The sequence below is a fragment of the Aethalodelphis obliquidens genome, unplaced genomic scaffold (assembly GCF_003676395.1).
Source record: "Aethalodelphis obliquidens isolate GAN/ISIS:26980383/991018 unplaced genomic scaffold, ASM367639v1 scaffold47, whole genome shotgun sequence".
NCBI classification, from domain to species: domain Eukaryota; kingdom Metazoa; phylum Chordata; class Mammalia; order Artiodactyla; family Delphinidae; genus Aethalodelphis; species Aethalodelphis obliquidens.
Genome location: NW_020837991.1, coordinates 1299030 through 1319074, shown reverse-complemented (window position 1 = coordinate 1319074; position 20045 = coordinate 1299030).

The following is a 20045-nucleotide window of genomic DNA, read 5'->3' as shown; positions in this document are numbered from 1 at the left end:
CCAAAACTGCTTACAGAGTAACGGGAACATTCACATCAATGGACTCTGATTCTGAGTGTGTGAGGCTGTGTTCATTTCCCCGAGCCCCGGATCAAACACTGTGGAATCTTCCAGCCTACCTGCAGGGAATGGAGGGCAGGGCCCACAGGCAGCATTGTTCTGGCACTGACAGAGTGTTCAGAGCCCTGAAAAGGCAGCAGCAAGCCTGGAGGCCCACAGGAGGAAGAACGGAGCCCAGCCAGGGGCAGATCACAGATGTGGAGCCAGGGCTATGCCCATCGCCCCTCCCATCGGCAAATTCTTCTGATGCTGAGCTGGGAGGCTCCTGGCCCTGCTTTGTAGGGGAAGTGAGTGATCTCCTGTCTTAACAAAGTGCCTCTGACCTCTGCACACCACAAAAGATGGGGTTTGGGGCAGGAATACACGGTGTGTGTATGCTCCACCAACTTACTTTCAACTTTTGAACACTTGGGTTAGGTTTTAGATGTGTCTCTTATAAGCAGCATACAGTGGTTTTCTCTTTTATATGGTCTAGTGTACAAGGACCTACTGTAGAGCACCGGGAACTCTACTCAATGTTATGTGGCAGCCTGGATGGGAGGGGAGTTTGGGGGAGAATGGATACGTGTATATGTACAGCTGAGTCCCTTTGCTGTGCACCTGAATCTATCACAACATTGTTAATTGGCTCTACTCCAATATAAAATGCAAAGTTTAAAAAATAAAGAAATAAATCAGGCCCTCATGGAAACTTAGTTGTCATTACATAATCTTGGTCAAGCCAGATTGCCCCAAATATTTTGTATTCAGTTTCATCATGGTTTGTCTCTTATGGTAGGGGCTTTAAGTCTTGGCACTATCACAATTTAGAAAAATAAAGTGATTCTAATTCCAACAGAATTGGCAGATAAGTAAAAAAATATTTGGCGTGACAGTTTGTGTCATTTTTGTCTTTTAACTGGAACATTTAATCCCTTTGCATTCAATGTATTAAGTTAGATTCTTTCTTCTGTTATATATATTAAATTTATTTATTTATTGTTGGCTGCATTGGATCTTCGTTGCTGCGCGTGGGCTTTCTTTAGTTGTGTCGAGCGGGGGCTACTCTTCTTTGTGGTGGGCGGGCTTCTCATTGCAGCGGCTTCTCTTGTTGCAGAGCATGAGCTCTAGGTGCGTGGGTTTCTGTAGTTGTGGCGCACGGGCTTAGTTGCTCCATGGCATGTGGGATCTTCCCGGACCAGAGCTTGAACCCATGTCCCCTGCATTGGCAGGTGGATTCTTAACCACTGTGCCACCAGGGAAGCCCCCCTGTTATATATTTTTTATTTTTATTGTTACCCTAAAATGTATAACATACCTTTTTGAATCATCAAAGCCTAATGTGAACAGATCACTTTACTCTCCTCCTAGATAAAGCAAGGGTCTTAGAACTTTTAACTCCATTTACTCCCCCTGCCAGCAGTATGTTATTGTTGTTGTGCATGTTAATTCTTCAGTGTTCTAAACGCCTCGGACAGCACTGTTCTTGTTTTATACAGTCCATATTCATTTAGATGCACACGCGCCATTCCCACTGTCCTTCATTCCTTTCTGCATCTCTGTCTAACTGGGATCATTTTCTTTCTGTCAAAAAGTAATTTCTGAATTTCCAATAGTGTGTGTCTGCTAGTGAAGAATTTTAAGTTTTGTGTATCTGACAATGTGTTTATTTCACTTTCATTCTTAAAAAAATGCTTTTCACTGGTATAGGATTCCAAGTTGGAAGTTACATTCTTTCAGTACATTGTAGGTATCATTCCACTGGCTTCCCGTGTTCATTACTGCTCTTGAGAAATCTGTCACTTTAATTCTTGAAGGTTGTCTGTGTATTTTTTTTCCACTTTATTTTAATGTTTGTTCTTCGTCTTGGTTTTCTGGGGTTTCACTATGGTGTGTGAGTGAGTTTCTTTTTATTTATCCTGCTTCATACTCATTAAACTTCCTGAACATGAGAATTCATATTATTCATGAATTTTGGAAAATTCTCAGTCTTTATCTCTTCAAATATTGCTTCTGTCCCATTTTTTCCCTCCATTCCTTCTGCTGTTCCACTTAAATGTTTATCTTACCTTCTTATTATATCATCTTCTGTAATTTCCATTTTCTTGCCTCTCTGTACATTAGTTTGGAAAGTTTTTTGTTTCTTTCTCTTTTTCCTTTGTATCCTAAGTCGTTTCTCTCAGAGCAATTTAATTTTCAGCTGTCTTTTCTGTCCTTGGTTCATCTTGTTTCTCTTGGGCACTTCAGATGCAGGGAATTGAGTCATTCATACGTCTCAGTTCGGGGTACACAGAGTGCCCCCAGTATGGCAAGAAACTTCTCTTATTTTATTTAATTTAAATTATTAGAAATTATTTTATCTTATTTTATTTGTTATTTCCCCCCTTTTTCCTGAATACGTAGTCTCCTTCCCTCAGCTCATAGGCAACTGATCTCATATATTTAAAATATGTTCTCTTTAGGTACACAGTAAAAGTTTGTAGATTTAAAAAAACAGATTTGGTGAGGGGCAAAGAGATTCAGTACACTAATGGACTAATTTAATTTAGTTATATTCCTCAATTGCTGACATTACCAGTTGGTGCTTTGATGATATTGTCTATTTCATATAGTATTTATTTACTCCATATATTTATTTTCCATATATTATTTCCATATATTTTTCCAAAAAATGGAATAAATATTCCTTTCACTTTTAAGATACTGCTTATTCCATATAATTAATTTTTTTGTTTATTTCATAATTTTTATGTAAATATTTTATATTTTAATGTTTATTCCATATATTTTAACCTACATTCCTACATACAGAAGTGCTGCAGAGCAGGTGAAGGAAAGATCTCCTTTGTTTTTCTCCACATAAGAGACATGACAGTGAGTTACGCAGATCCAAGGGGGGTGAACATTCCAGGCAGAGTGATAGAGGGATGACTTGTGCAGGGTTGCTGGTGTCAGGCTATGCCTGGCATGGCCAGAATGCCTATAGTTGAGTGAGGTGGGGGGTGTAGTATGAAATGTCAGAGAAGTAGTAGTGACAGATGGTATAAGGGATTATGGGCATTGCAAGGCTTTTGGTCTTTACACTGAGTGAAACAGAAAAAGACCCTGGAGGGTTTTGAAAGGAGCACCGATATGATTTACATAGATACACACACACATGTGTATGTCTATATATATATATTATTGTGTGTGTATATACATGCATTGAGTTTACTAAGTTATTTATTTTTAACATCTTTATTGGAGTATAATTCTTTACAATATTGTGTTAGTTTTGGCTGTATAACAAAATGAATCAGATATATGTATACATATATCCCCATATCTCCTCCCACTTGCGTCTCCCTCCCACCTACCCTCCCTATACCACCCCTCTAGGTGGTCACAAAGCACCTATCTGATCTCCCTGTGCTATGCAGCTGCTTCCCCCTAGCTATCTATTTTACATTTGGTAGTGTATATATGTCAAGCGCAGGCTCAGCGGCCATGACTCACGGGCCCAGCCGCTCCGTGGCATGTGGGATCTTCCTGGACCGGGGCACGAACCCACGTCCCCTGCATCAGCAGGCGGACTCTCAACCACTGCGCCACCAGGGAAGCCCAGAACCATTTTTCTTTTGATTCCATATATATGTGTTAGCATACAGTATTTGTTTTCCTTTTTCTGACATACTCCACTCTGTATGACAGACTCTAGGTACATCCACCTCATTACAAATAACTCAATTTCTTTTCTTTTTATGGCTGAGTAATATTCCATTGTACATATGTGCCACATCTTCTTTATCCATTCATCTGTTGATGGACACTTATCTTCCTTCCATGTCCTGGCTATTGTAAGTAGTGCTGCAGTGCACATTGTGGTACATGTCTCTTTTGGAAATATGTTTTTCTCAGAGTGTATGCCCAGTAGTGGGATTGCTGGGTTATATAGTAGTCTTATTTTTAGTTTTTTAAGGAACCTCCATACTGTTCTCCATAGTGGCTGTATCAATTTACCTTCCCACCAACAGTGCAAGGGGATTCCCTTTTCTCCATACCCTCTCCAGAATTTATTGTTTCTAGATTTTTTATGATGGCCATTCTGACCTGTGTGAGGTGATACCTCATTGTAGTTTTGATTTGCACTTCTCTAATGATAAGTGATGTTGAGCATCCTTTCATGGGTTTGTTGGCAATCTGAATATCTTCTTTGGGTAAATATCTATTTAGGTCTTCTGCCCATTTTTGGATTGGGTGGTTCATTTTTCTGATATGGAGCTGCATGAGCTGCTTGTATATTTTGGAGATTAATCCTTTGTCTGTTGCTTCACTTGCAAATCTTTTCTCCCATTCTGAAGGTTGCCTTTTCGTCTTGTTTATGGTTTCTTTTTCTGTGCAAAAGCTTTTAAGTTTCATTAGGTCCCATTTGTTTATTTTTGTTTTTCTTTCCATTTCTCTAGGAGGTGGGTCAAAAAGGATCTTGCTGTGATTTATGTCATGGAGTGTTCTGCCTATATTTTCCTCTAAGAGTTTTATAGTGTCTGGCCTTACATTTAGGTCTTTAATCCATTTTGAGTTTATTCTAGTGTATGGTATTAGGGAGTGTTCTAATTTCATTCTTTTACATGTCGTTGTCGAGTTTTCCCAGCACCACTATTGAAGAGGCTGTCTTTTCTCCATTGTATATTTTTGCCTCCTTTAACAAACATAAAGTGACCATACGTGTGTGGGTTTATCTCTGGGCTTTCTCTCCTGTTCCATTAATCTATATTTCTGTTTTTTGCCAGTACCATACTGTCTGGATTACTGTAGCTTTGTAGTATAGTCTGAAGTCAGGGAGCCTGATTCTTCCAGCTCTGTTTTTCTTTCTCAAGATTGCTTTGGCTCTTCGGGGTCTTTTGTGTTTCCATACAAATGGTGAAATTTTTTATTCTAGTTCTGTGAAAAATGCCATTGGTATTTTGATAGAGATTTCATTGAATCTGTAAATTGCTTTGGGGAGTAGAGTCATTTTCACAATGTTGATTCTTCCAATCCAAGAACATAATATATCTATCCATCTTTTGTATCATCTTTAATTTCCTTCATCAGTGTCTTATAGTTCCCTGCATACAGGTCTTTTTTCTCCTTAGATAGGTTTATTCCTAGGTATTTTATTCCTTTTGTTCTAATGGTAAGTGAGAGTGTTTCCTTAATATTTCTTTCATATTTTCGTCATTAGTGCATAGGAATGCAAGAGAATTCTGTGCATTAATTTTGCATCCTACTACTTTAACAAATTCATTGATTAGCTCTAGTAGTTTTCTGGTAGCATCTTTAGGATTCTCTATGTATAGTATCATGTCATCTGCAAACAGTGACAGTTTTCCTTCTTCTTTTCTGATTTGGATTCCTTTTATTTCCTTTTCTTCTCTGATTGCTGTGGCTCAACTTTCAAAACTATGTTGAATAATAGTGGTGAGAGTGGGCAACCTTATCTTGTTCCTGATCTTAGTGGAAATGGTTTCAGTTTTTCACCATTGAGAACAATGTTGGCTGTGGGTTTGTTATATATAGTCTTTATCATGTTGAGGTAAGTTTCCTCTATACCTACTTTCTGGAGGGTTTTTATTATAAATTGGTGTTGAATTTTGTCAAAAGCTTTTTCTGCATCTGTTGAGATGATTATATGGTTTTTCTCCTTCAATTAGTTAAAATGACGTATCACATTGATTGATTTGCATATATTGAAGAATCCTTGCATTCCTGGGATAAACCCCATTTTATCATGGTGTATGATCCCTTTAATGTGCTTTTGAATTCTGTTTACTAGTATTTTTTTGAGGGTTTTTGCATCTACATTCACCAGTGATACAGACCTGTTGTTTTCTTTTTTTGTGACATCTTTGTCTGGTTTTGGTGTCAGGGTGATAGTGACCATGAAGAATGAGTTTGGTAGTGTTCCTCCCTCTGCTATATTTTGGAAAAATTTGAGAAGGGTTGGTGTTAGCTCTTCTCTAAATGTTTGATAGAATTCTCCTGTGAAGCCATCTGGTCCTGGGCTTTTGTTTGTTGGAATATTTTTAATCAAAGTTTCAATTTCAGTGCTTGTGACTTGTCTGTTTATATTTTCTATTTCTTCCTGGTTCAGTCTCAGAAGGTTGTGCTTTTCGAATAATTTGTCCATTTCTTCCAGGTTGTCCATTTTATTGGCATATAGTTGCCTGTAGTAATCTCTCATTATCCTTTGTATTTCTGCAGTGTCAGTTGTTACTTCTTTTTCATTTCTAATTCTCTTGGTTTGAATCTTCTCCCCTTTTTTCCTTGATGATCTGGATAATGGTTTATCAATTTTGTTTATCTTCTCAAAGAACCACCTTTTAGTTTTATTGATCTTTGCTATTGTTTCCTTCATTTCTTTTTCATTCATTTCTGATCTGATTTTTATGATTTCTTTCCTCCTGCTAACTTTGTGGTTGTCTTTGTTCTTCTTTCTCTAATTACTTTAGGTTTAAGGTTAGGTTGTTTACTTGAGATGTTTCTTGTTTCTTTAGGTAGGATTGTATTGCTGTAAACTTCCCTCTTAGTTCTGCTTTTGCTGCATCCCATAGGTTTTGTGTCATTGTGTTTTCATTGTCATTTGTTTCTAGGTATTTTTTGGTTTGCTCTTTGATTTCTTCAGTGATCTCTTGGTTATTAAGTAGTGTATTGTTTAGCCTCCATGTATTTTTCTTTTTTACAGTTTTTTCTTCAAATTGATATCTCATAGTGTTTTGGTCGGAAAAGATACTTGATATGATTTCAATTTTCTTAAAATTACCAAGGCTTGATTTGTGACCCAAGATATGATCTATCCTGGAGAATGTTGCATGAGCACTTGAGAAGAAAGTGTATTCTGTTGTTTTTGCATGGAGTGTCCTATAAATATCAGTTAAGTTTGTCTGTTCTAATGTGTCATTTAAAGCTTGTGTTTCCTTATTTATTTCCATTTTGGATGATCTGTCCATTGGTGAAAGTGGAGTGTTAAAATCCCCTACTATTATTGTGTTACTGTCAATTTCCCCTTTTATGGCTGTTAGCATTTGCCTTATGTATTGAGGTTTCCCCTATGTTGGGTGCATAAATATTTACAATTGTTATATTTTCTTGGATTGAATCCTTGATCATTATGTAGCGTCCTTCCTTGTCTTTTGTAATAGTCTTTATTTTAAAGCCTATTTTGTCTGATATGAGAATTGCTACTCCAGCTTTCTTTTGATTTCCATTTGCATGGAATATATTTTTCCAACCTCTCATTTTCAGTCTTTATGTGTCCCTAGGTCTGAAGTGGGTCTCTCACAGACAGCATCCATATGGGTTTTGTTTTTGTATCCATTCAGCCAGTCTATGTCTTTTGGTTGGAGCATTTAATCCATTTACATTTAAGGTAATTATCGATATGTATGTTCCTATTTCCATTTTCTTAGTTGTTTTGGGTTTGTTATTGTAGGTCTCTTCCTTCTCTTGTGTTTCCTGCATAGAGAAGTTCCTTTAGTGTTTGTTGTAAAGCTGGTTTAGTGGTTTTGAATTCTCTTAGCTTTTGCTTGCCTGTAAAGTTTTAAATTTCTTTGTCAAATCTGAATGAGATCCTTGCTGGGTAGAATAATCTTGGTTGTAGGTTTTTACCTTTCATCACTTTAAATATGTCCTGCAACTCCCTTCTGGCTTGCAGAGTTTCTGATGAAAGATCAGCTGTTAACCTTATGAGGATTCCCTTTTATGCTATTTATTGCTTTTTCCTTGCTGTTTTTAACATTTTTTCTTTGTATTTATTTTTTGTTAGTTTGATTAATATATTTTTTTCCAGGTTTCCTCTTGGATTTATCCTGTATGGGACTCTGCACTTCCTGGACTTGATTAACTCTTTCTTTTTCCATATTAGGGAAGTTTTCAACTATAATCTCTTCAAATATTTTCTCAGTCCCTTTCTTTTTCTTTTCTTCTTCTGGATGCCTATAATTCAAATGTTGGTGTGTTTTAATGTTGTCTCAGAGGTCTCTGAGACTGTCCTCGATTCTTTTCATCCTTTTTTCTTTATTCTGCTCTGCAGTAGTGATTTCCACTATTTTATCTTCCAGGTCACTTATCTGTTCTTCTACCTCAGTTATTCTTCTGTTGCTTCCTTCTAGAGATTTTAAAATTTCATTTATTGTGTTATTCATCATTGTTTGTTTACTCTTTATTTCTTGTAGTTCCTTGTTAAACATTTCTTATATTTTCTCCATTCTATTTCCAAGATTTTGGATCATCACTACTATCATTACTCTGAATTATTTTTCAGGTAGACTGCTTATTTCCTCTTCATTTATTTGGTATGGTGGGTTTTTACTTTGTTTCTTCATCTGCTGCATATTTCTCTGTCTTCTCATTTTGCTTAACTTACTGTGTTTGGGGTCTCATTTCATGGGCTGCAGTTTCATAGTTCCAGTTGTTTTTCATGTCTGCCCACAGTGGGTAATGTTGGTTCAGTGGGTTGTGTAGGTTTCCTGGTGGAGGGGACTTGTGCCTGTGTTCTGGTGGATGAGGCTGGATCTTGTTTTTCTGGTGGGCAGGACCACATCTGGTGGTGTGTTTTGGGGTGTCTGTGACCTTATTATGATGTTAGGCAGCCTCTCTGCTAATAGGTGGGTGTGTTCCTGTCTTGCTAGTTGTTTGGCATGGGGTGTCCAACACTGGAGCTTGCTGGTGGTTGAGTGCAGCTGGGTCTTAACGTTGAGATGGAGATCTCTGGGAGGGCTCTTACCGATTGATATTATATGGGGCTGGCTGGTCTCTGGTGGTCCAATGTCCTGAATTCAGCTCTCCCACCTCAGAGGCTCAGTCCTGACACCTGGCCAGAGCACCAAGAACCTGTCAGCCACACAGCTCAGAAGAAAACGGAGAAAAAAAAAGAAAGAAAAAAAAGAAAGTTATTAAAATAAAAATTTAAAAAAAGAAAGAAGAAAAAGAGCAGCAAAACCAACACACATTCTACCAATGATAACAAATGCTAAAAACTATACCAATATAAATATAAAAATCTGAAACTAGTCAGTCGCATACAGCAAACCCCAAGTCTACAGTTGCTCCCAAAGTCCACCACTTCAATTTTGAGATGATTCATTGCCTATTCAGGTATTCCACAGATGCAGGTTACATCAAGTTGACTGTGGAGATTTAATTCGCTGCTCCTGAGGATGCATGGAGAAATTTCCCTTACTCTTCTTTGTCTGCACAGATCCTGGGGTTCAGCTTTGGATTTGGCCCTGCCTCTGCTTGTAGGTCGCCCTCTGGCATCTGTTCCCTGCCCAGGGTGGAGGGGGTTAAAGCAGCAGCTGATTAGGGGTCTCTGGCTCACTTATGCCAAAGGTAGGGAGGCTTATGGAATGCGGGGCAAGCCTGCAGCGATAGAGGCCACTGTGATGTTGCAACAGCCTGAGGTGTACCGTGTGTTCTCCTGGGGACCTTGTTCCTGGATCTAGGGACCCTGGCAGTGGTAGGCTGCACAGGCTCCTGGGAGGGGACGTGTGGATAGTGACCTGTGCTTGTACACAGGATTCTTGGTGGCTGCAGTAGCAGCCTTAGCTTTTCAGGCCCACCTCTGGTGTCCGTGCTGATAGCCAAAGCTCACGCCCGCCTCTGAAGCTTGTTTAGGTGGTGTTAATCTCCTCTCCTCGCGCACCCTGAAACAATGTTCTCTTGACTTTCAGGCAGTTCCAAACTTTTTCCCAGACTCCCTCCGGTTAGCTGTGGTGCACTATCCACCTTCAGGCTGTGTTCACACAGCCAACCCCAGTCCTCTCCCTGGGATCTGACCTCTGAAGCCTGAGCCTCAGCTCCCAGCCCCCACCCACCCCAGCGGATGAGCAGACAAGCCTCTCAGGCTGGTGAGTGTTGGTTGGCACTGATCCTCTTTGCGGGAATCTCTCTGCTTTGCCCTCTGTACCCCTGTTGCTGCACTCTTCTCCGTGACTCCAAAGCTTCCACCCTGCCCACCTCCCGTTTCCACCAGTGAAGGAGCTTCCTAGTGTGTGGAAACTTTTCCTCCTTCACAGCTACCTCCCAGAAGTGCAGGTCCCTTCCCTACTCTTTTCTCTCTGTTTTTTCTTTTTCCCTACCCAGGTATGTGGGGAGTTTCTTGCCTTTTGGGATGTCTGAGGTCTTCTGCCAGCATTCAGTATGTGTTCTGTAGGAGCTGTTCCACGTGTAGATGTATTTTTGATGTATTTGTGGGGAGGAAGGTGATCTCCACTTCTTACTCTTCTGCCATCTTGAATGTCCTCTCAAGTTTACTGAGTTTTATTGAGACACAATTCACATCCATATAATTTGCTTTTTTAAAGTGTACAAGTCAGTATTTTTAGTATATTCACAGAGTTGTGCCACCATCATCACTATCTAATTTTCAGCACTACCAAAAGAACCACTTCTCTCTCCTCTCTCCTATTCCTGGCAATGATTAATCTATCTGTCTCTCTGGATTTGCCAATTTTGGGTATTTCACATAAATGGAATCATGCAATATGTGGTCTTTCATGACTGGCTTCTTCCACTTAGATAATGTTTTCAAGGTACAGCTATGTTGTGGAATGTATCAACTTCATTCTTTTTTTTTTTTTTTTTTTTGCTGAATAATATTTCAGTGTTTGGACACACCCTGTTTTCCTTATCCACTCATCAGTTGATGGACATTGGCTTGTTTCCATCCTTTGGCAATGTTGATTAATGCTGCTCTGAACATTTGTGTACAAGGTTCTCTGTGGATGGGTTTTCACTTTTCTTGGGTATATCTCCAGGAGTAAAATTGCTGGTTACATGGTATGTGTGTGTTTATTATTTTCAGAAACTGCCCAACATCTTCTCCAGGCATGATCCACAGAATGCACGTTTATTCTGAATTGAGTTTTCTGTGGGCTACGAACTGCAGGAGGGCCCCCAGCAGCTAGGAATGTAGTGGAGCAAGTTAAGGTCTTGGAAGAAGGGCTGTCAGTGTAACCTCATGGGGCAAAACAAACCTGAGAGCTGAGAGACAACAGAGAGAAACCTGTTCCATAATCTTTAAGAAAATGGCTAGGAATTTTGGGTTATGATTCTAATCCACCGTTCTGGATCTTTCTTTGAACCCACGTACTCCCACTGGAAATGGAGGCTCAGTGTGGCTGGCAGGAAGTCATCTGGAAGCAGAGAAGTGGGTGTGTCCATGTGGATGTGTGTGAAGGGGCAGCAGTTGAGAAAGTCCTAGTGGAGGACATTCCCCACTTGCCTGAGTGGCACCCTTCTGTCTAGTGGAGAATCACAGCAGGACCTGAGTTTCTTCACAGGATCAGCCAGGCCTCCCCTCTCGGGGATGATATGGGGAAGTCTGTGCTTGGTGCTACCCTTCACCCCAGCCCTCTGCTTCCCTCTCTGTCTTCCTCCTCTTTCCCAGGTCCCAGTCCAGCCCAAGCACTTAGCAGGGGCTTTTCCCTCACAGGCAGGGGTTTCTGCCAACCGGGCATTGTCTGTCAGGTGCCATCTCATTCAGGTTCCTTCAGACTCTTACTTTTCTTCCAATGGTTTGAGCTGATGTGTGTTATTTGCAACCAACAATCCATGCCTAAGACAGTAGCCGTCTCTGTGTGTGACGGCACATGTGGGCAGATAAGTGCAAGTTGTTACATGTGTGGATGTGGGTGTGACAGTATGTGCTTTTAGCAGTGGCTCCTGTGTATGTGGCAGGTGGGGGGGGGCTGGGGGTGTCTGGGTGTGGGAGTTAGCCTGGGGCTTTGAAGGGAGGGGAAAAAGGGACTTCCTGTGCACCAACCAAGTCAGTCCAGATCCCGAGTTCCAGGGCCAGGGAGGTGCCATGGGGTGCTCTCCCACATCACTGACCCTGCCTGGGTGTGGCCTGCCTCTGCCACTGCCGTCAGTCACAGCCTCTCCTTGGCAGTGAGCCTTTGCTTGGGTGTGTCTGGGTGTTGCCAAGGCCTGCCTTCACGCTCTGCCTCTCAGCTGCTTCCCCAGAGCCTGACTAGACCTGTCCTCTTCAGAGGTCAGATCTTTTCTTCTACTCACTTTTCAGAGTCAAACAATCTGCTCAATACTTCTGCTGGTCTTCACTGTGGAGTTCCTGATGGGATGTAGTTCACGTAGGAGAACTACTGCCCCAAAGAATCTCCCTGCACCACCTTCACCCACCAGTGCCTAGAATTCTGCTATTAGAGACTTTAATACATTGAACCTTGGAGGATTTGAGGTCGTCAAGAAATTACAGGGGTGAAGAAAGCTCTAGAGTGGAGAGATCTGGGTTCACGTCTAGATATCCCACCTACTCACCATGTGGCCTTGGGCAAGTCACTTACACTCTCTTAATGTGTAAATTGAAGTCATAATAGTTTCCATCTTATGTAGTTTATTGTTGTGAGAATTAAATGAGAGAAACAGGTGAAGCATCTAGCAGGGTGTTTAGCACAGGTAGGTGTCTGATGAATATGTATTTCATTCCTATTAGAATACAGGACCCCTGGAAAGGTGACATCAGTCCTTTGTTGGAAATCAGCAGAAGATGATTTGGGCAAAGCAGACAAGGAAATTGCCATGGCAGAAGGGGAGGTTGCAAATTTCTCTGTAGTAATCTTACTTGAGGAAGCCTGCTCTCCTCCAAGCAGACTCTGGATGACATAGAGAATTTAAGAGCCTTCATTTGTTCATTCATTCACTTATTCATTCTTCAAATTAACCAACAGTATTGAGTACCTACAACATGCCAGATGCTGCACTAAGTCGTGGGTGCGGGCAGCAAGGATCACTGGGTTTCCTTGGGGTCACAGTCAGCAGTCATTACATCCAAAAAACGCATGCAGGTGCAACTCCTAAAGCATTTGCAAATAATGTGGATTTTACTGGAGTTTTTATAAGGAAACATTAGCTTATATCACACATGAAAAGCAAAATTTGTTGACATCACTTTTAATATATTTCACTCTCTCTGGCACTTGCCACATTATCCCAGTTCTTCTCTCCCTTCACCACCCTCCTCCTCCCACCTCCTCCCCATTCTAATGGCATCCATTTCCTGCATATCACTATCTACACCCCACCCCTTTTAAACAACTTTATTGAGATATAATTAACATATCACACAACTCACCTTTTAAAGTACACAAGTCAATGATTTTTAGTATATTCACAGAATTGTGCAACCATCACCATAATCTAATTTTACAACATTTGCTTTCCCTCCACCCCCCTGCCAAAACCACCATACTCCTTAGTAGTCACTCCAAAAGCCCACCTTCCACCCAGTCCAACCACTAATCTACTTTCTATCTCTATGGATTTGTCTATTCTGGACATTTCATGTAAATGGAGCATACAATATGAGGTCTTTTAAAAAAGTGTAAGTTGTGGTTAACAAAAATCCCCATAAAATTATCATCTTACCCATTTTTAAGTGTATAGTTAATTAGTGTTAACTATATTCATATTGTTGTGCAACAAATTTCTAGAACTTTTTCATCTTGCAGAACTAAAACTCTATACCCATTGAAAAACAACTCCTCATTTCCCCCTCCTCCCAGATCCTGGTCACCACCATTCTACTTTCTATGAGTTTAACTACTCTAGAGACTTTATATAAGTGGATTCCAACAGTATTTACTCTTTTGACTGGCTTATTTCACTTAGCATAATGTCCTCAAAAGTCATCCATGCTGTTGTGTGTTGTTTCCTTTTTTTAAAAAAAATTTTTTCTTCAGTCTTTTAAAAGTAAATTTATTTTATATTGGAGTATAGTTGATTAACAATGTTATGTTAGTTCCAGGTGTACGGCAAAGTGATTCAGTTATATATATACATGTATCTATTCTTTTTCAAATTCTTATCCCATTTAGGTTATTATAGAATATTGAGCAGAGTTCCCTGTGCTATACAGTAGGTCCTTGTTGGATATCTATTTTAAATACAGCAGCATGTACTTGTCAATCCTAAACTCCCAATCCATCCCCTTCCCACCCAGCAGTTCTCCTGGTAACTGTAAGTTCATTCTCTAAGCCTGTGAGTCTGTTTTGTAAATAAATTCATTTGTATCATTTCTTTTTAGATTCTGCACATAAGCAATATCATATATTTGTTTCTCTGTCTGACTTACTTCACTTAGTATGATAATCTCCAGGTCCATCCATGTTTCTGCAAATGGCATTATTTCATTCTTTTTAATGGCTGAGTAATATTCCATTGTATATATGTACCACATCTTCTATACCCATTCTTCTGTCAATGGACTTTTAGGTTGTTTCCATGTCTTGGCTATTGTAAACAGTGCTTCAATGAACATTGGGACACATGTATCCTTTCAAGCCATGGTTTTCTCCAGTTATATGCCCAGGACTGGGATTGCTGGATCATATAGTATCTCTATTTTTAGTTTTTTAAGGAATGTCCACACTGTTCTCCATAGTTGCTGTACCAAGTTACATTCCTACCAACAGTGTAAGAGGGTTCCCTTTTCTCCACACCTTAACCAGCATTTATTGTTTGTATACCTTTTGTTGATGGTCATTCTGACTCTTGTGAGGTGATATCTCATTGTAGTTTTGATTTGCATTTTTCTAATGATTAGTGATGTTGAGCATTCTTTCATGTGTTTGTTGCCAGTCTGTATATCTTCTTTGGAGAAATGTCTATTTAGGTCTTCTGCCCATTTTTGGATTGGATTGTTTGTTTCTTTGTTATTGAGCTGCATGAGCTGCTTATGAATTTTGGAGATTAACCCTTTGTCAGTTGCTTCATTTTCAAATATTTTCTCCCATCCTGAGGGCTGTCTTTTGGTCTTGTTTATGGTTTCCTTTGCTGTCCAAAAGCTTTGAAGTTTCATTAATCCCATTTGTTTATTTATTTTTTTATTTCCATTTCTCTAGGAGGTGGGTCAGAATGGATCTTGCTGTGATTTATGTCATAGAGTGTTCTGCCTATGATTTCCTCTAAGAGTTTGACAGTTTTTGACCTTACATTTAGGTCTTTAATCCATTTTGAGCTTATTTTTATGTATGGTGTTAGGGAGTGATCTAATCTCAAACTTTTACATGTACTTGTCCAGTTTTCCCAGCACCACTTATTGAAGAGGATGTCCTTTCTCCACTGTACATTCCTGCCTCCTTTATCAAAGATAAGGTGACCATATGTGCATGGGTTTATCTCTGGCTTTCTATCCTGTTCCATTGATCTATCTTTCTGTTTTTGTGCCAGTACTATGCTGTCTTGATTACTGTAGCTTTGTAGTATAGTCTGAAGTCATGAGCCTGATTCCTCCAGCTCCAAGTTTCTTTCTCAAGATTGCTTTGGCTATTTGGAGTCTTTTGTGTTTCCATACCAATTGTGAAATTTTTTGTTCTAGTTCTGTGAAAAATGCCAGTGGTAGTTTGATAGGGATTGCATTGAATCTGTAGATTGCTTTGGGTAGTAGAGTCATTTTCACAATGTTGATTCTTCCAATCCAAGAACATGGTATATCTCTCCATCTATTTGTATCATCCTTAGGTTCTTTCATCAGTGTCTTATAATTTTCTGCATACAGGTCTTTTGTCTCCTTAGGTAGGTTTATTCCTAGATATTTTATTCTTTTTGTTGCAATGGTAAATGGGAGTGTTTTCTTAATTTCACATTCAGATTTTTCATCATTAATGTATAGGAATGCAAGAGATTTCTGTGTTAATTTCATATTCTGCTACTTTACCAAATTCATTGATTAGCTTCAGTGGTTTTCTGGTAGCATTTTTAGGATTCTCTACATATAGTATCATGTCATCTGCAAAGAGTGAGTTTTCCTTCTTCTTTTCTGATTTGGATTTCTTTTTCTTCTCTGATTGCTGTTGCTAAAACTTCCAAAGCTATGTTGAATAAGAGTGGTGAGAGTGGGCAACCTTGCTTTGTTCCTGATATTAGTGCAGATGCTTTCAGTTTTTCACCATTGAGGATGATGTTGGCTTTGGGTTTTTCATATATGGCCTTTATTATGTTGGGGAAAGTTCCTTCTATGCCTACTTTCTCTAGCGTTCTTATCATAAATCGGTGTTGAATTTTTTCGAAACATTTCTCTGCATCTATTGATATGATCATATGGGTTTTCTCCTTCAATTTGTTAGTATGGTGTATCACATTGATTGATATGTGTATATTGAAGAATCCTTGCATTCCTGGGATAAACCCAACTTGATCATGGTGTATGATCCTTTTAATGTGCTGTTGGATTCTGTTTGCTAGTATTTTGTTGAGGATTTTTGCATCTATGTTCATCAGTGATATTGGCCTGTAATTTTCTTTCTTTGTGACATCTTTGTCTGGTTTTGGTATCAGGGTGATGGTGGCCTCGTAGAATCAGTTTTGGAGCGTTCCTCCCTTTGCTATATTTTGGAAGAGTTTGAGAAGGATAGCTGTTAGCTCTTCTCTAAATATTTGATAGAATTCACCTGTGAATCCATCTGGTCATGGCCTTTTGTTTGTCAGAAGAGTTTTAATCACAGTTTCAATTTCAGTGCTTGTGATTGGTCTCTTCATATTTTCTATTTCTTCCTGGTTCAGTCTCGGAAGGTTTTGCTTTTCTAAGAACTTGTCCATTTCTTCCAGGTTGTCCATTCTATTGGCATATATTTGCTTGTAGTAATTTCTCATGATCCTTTGTATTTCTGCAGTGTCAGTTGTTACTTCTCCTTTTTCATTTCTAATTCTATTGATTTGAGTCTTCTCCCTTATTTTCTTGATAAGTCTGGCTAATGGTTTATCAATTTTGTTTATCTTCTCAGAAAACCAGCTTTTCATTTTATTGATTTTTGCTATCATTTCCTTCATTTCTTTTTTATTTATCACTGGTCTAGTCTTTATGATTTCTTTCCTTCTGCTAACTTTTGGGAATTTTTGTTCTTCTTTCTCTAATTGCTTTAGGTGTAGTGTTAGTTGTTTATTTGAGCTGTTTCTTGTTTCTAAGGTAGGCTTGTACTGCTATAAACTTCCCTCTTAGAACTGCTTTTGCTGCATCCCATAGGTTTGGGACGTCGTGTTTTCATTGTCATTTGTTTCTAGGTATTTTTTGATTTCGTCTTTGATTTCTTCAGTGATCTCTTGGTTATTTAGTAGTGTCTTGTTTAGCCTCCATGTGTTTGTGATTTTTACAGATTTTTTTTCCCTGCAATTGATATCTAGTCTCATAGCGTTGTGGTCAGAAAAGATACTTGATATGATTTCAATTTTCTTAAATTTACCAAGGCTTGATTTGTGACCCAAGATATGATCTATCCTGGAGAATGTTCCATGAGCACTTAAGAAGAATGTGTATTCTGTTGGTTTAGGTTGCAATGTCCCATAAATATCAATTAAGTCCATCTTGTTAAATGTATCACTTAAAGCTTGTGTTTCCTTATTTATTTTCATTTTGGATGATCTTTCCATTGGTGAAAGTGGGGTGTTAAAGTCCCCTACTATGAATGTGTTACTGTCAATTTCCCCTTTTATGGCTGTTAGTATTTGCCTTATGTATTGAGGTGCTCCTATGTTGGGTGTATAAATATTTACAATTGTTATATCTTTTTGGATTGATCCCTTGATCATTATGCAATATTCTTTGTCTCTTGTAATAGTCTTTGATTTAAAGTCTATTTTGTCTGATATGAGAATTGCTACTCCAGCTTTCTTTTGATTTCCATTTTCATGAATATCTTTTCCATCCCCTCACTTTCAGTCTTTATGTGTCCCTTGGTCTGAATTGGGTCTCTTGTATGCAGCATATGTATGGGTCCTGCTTTTGTATCCATTCAGCCAGTCTATGTCTTTTGGTTGGAGTATTTAATCTATTTACATTTAAGGTAATTATCAATATGTATGTTCCTTTTACCATTTTATGAATTGTTTTGGGTTTGTTATTGTAGGTCTTTTCCTTTTCTTGTGTTTCCTGCCTAGAGATGTTCCTTTAGCATTTGTTGTGAAGCTGGTTTTGTGGTGCTGAATTCTCTTAGCTTTTGCTTGTCTCTAAAGGTTTTAATTTTTCCATTAAATCTGATTTAGATCCTTGCTGGGTAGAGTAATCTTTGTTGTAGGTTTTTCCCCTTCATCACTTTAAATATGCGCTGTCACTCCCTTCTGACTTGCAGAGTTTCTATTGAAAGATCAGCTGTTAACTTTATGGGGATTCCCTTGTGTGTTATTTGTTGTTTTTCCCTTGCTGCTTTTAATATTTTTGTTTGTATTTAATTTTTGATAGTTTGATTAATATATGTTTTTCTATGTTTCTCCTTGGATTTATCCTGTATGGGACTCTCTGTGCTTCCTGGACTTGATTAACAATTTCCTTTCCCATATTAGGTAAAATTTCAACTATAATCTCTTCAAATATTTTCTCAGTCCCTTTATTTCTCTCTTCTTCCTCTGGGAGCCCTATAATTTGAATGTTGGTGCATTTAATGTTGTCCCAGAGGTCTCTGAGACTGTCCTCGATTCTTTTCATTCTTTTTTCTTTATTCTGCTCTGCAGTAGTTATGTTCACTATTTTATCTTCCAGGTCACTTATCTGTTCTTCTGCCTCAGTTATTCTGCTACTGATCCCTTCTAGAGAAGTTTTAATTTCATTTATTGTGTTGCTCATCACTGTTTGTTTGCTCTTTATTTCTTCTAGGTCCTTGTTAATCATTTCTTTTAATTTCTCCATTCTATTTCCAAGATTTTGGGTCATCTTCACTATCATTATTCTGAATTCTTTTTCAGGTAGACTGCCTATTTCCACTTCATTTGTTAGATCTGGTGGGTTTTTGCCTTGCTCCTTCATCTGCTGTGTGTTTCTCTGTCTTCTCATTTTGCTTAACTTACTGTGTTTGGGGTCTCCTTTTCACAGTCTGCAGGTTTGTAGCTTCCATTGTTTTTGGTGTCTGTCCTCAGTGGCTAAGTTTGGTTCAGTGGGTTGTGTAGGATTCCTGGTGGTGGGGACTGGTGCCTGTGTTCTGGTGGATCTTTTCTTTCTGGTGGGCACATCCACGTCTGGTGGTGTGATATGGGGCATCTGTGGCCTTATTATGATTTTAGGCAGCCTCTGTGCTAATGGATGAGGTTTTGTTCCTGTCTTGCTAGTTGTTTGCTATGGGGTGTCCTGCAATGTTGTTTAGTGGTCATTGAGCGGAGCTGGGTCTTGGTGTTGAGATGGAGATCTCAGGGAGATTTTTGCCATTTGATATTACATAAAGCTGCGAGGTCTCTTGTGGACCAGTGTCCTGAACTTGGCTCTCCCAACTCAGAGGCACAGCCCTGACGTCTTCCTGGAGCACCAAGAGCCTGTCATCTACATGGCCATTGCACCACATCCCCCTCCCTGTGGCCTCTCTGGAGTGTTATCGGCCAGCGCAGCACGGGCTAAGGGCTCTGCGTGCCTTCCCTGCTCCATGTGCTGTGGCATGTCTCATTTTTTCTTTTTTGATGGTTGGTGCTATATTCCTAACTTACCTGTTGTTTGACCTGAGACTGGCCAAGCACTGGAGTTTGCAGGCAGTTGTATAGAGCTGGGTCTTGGTGCTGAGATGAGGACCTCCGTGAGGCCTCACTCCAATTGATATTCCCTGGGGGCTGAGGTTCTCTGTTAGTCCAGTAGTTTAGACTCAGCACTTCCACCACAGGAGCTCAGGCCCAATCTCTGGCTTGGGAACCATGACCCACAAGCTTCAAGGCATGGCTAAAAAAAAAAAAAAAAAGGAAGGAAACAAATGGAACAGTAAAATATCAAAGAATAAAAAAAATAAAATTAGAAAGGTAAAAAATATATTAGGAATAGTAAAACTATAATTGCAACAACTGCAGCAAGGTAAAAGAAAACCACAACAGAAAAAAAAAGGGGGTGGGGGTGGGAAAGAAGCCAAAGGAGAGAAAAATAACAAAGAATAAAGAATAAAATATAGTTAGAAAAATGAAATATTTATTAGGAAAAATAAAAATATACAAGAATCAAGAACCATGAATTAACAATGTAAAACAGAACCCCAATCTAAAATAGGAAAAGAGAAAAAAAAAATAAGCCT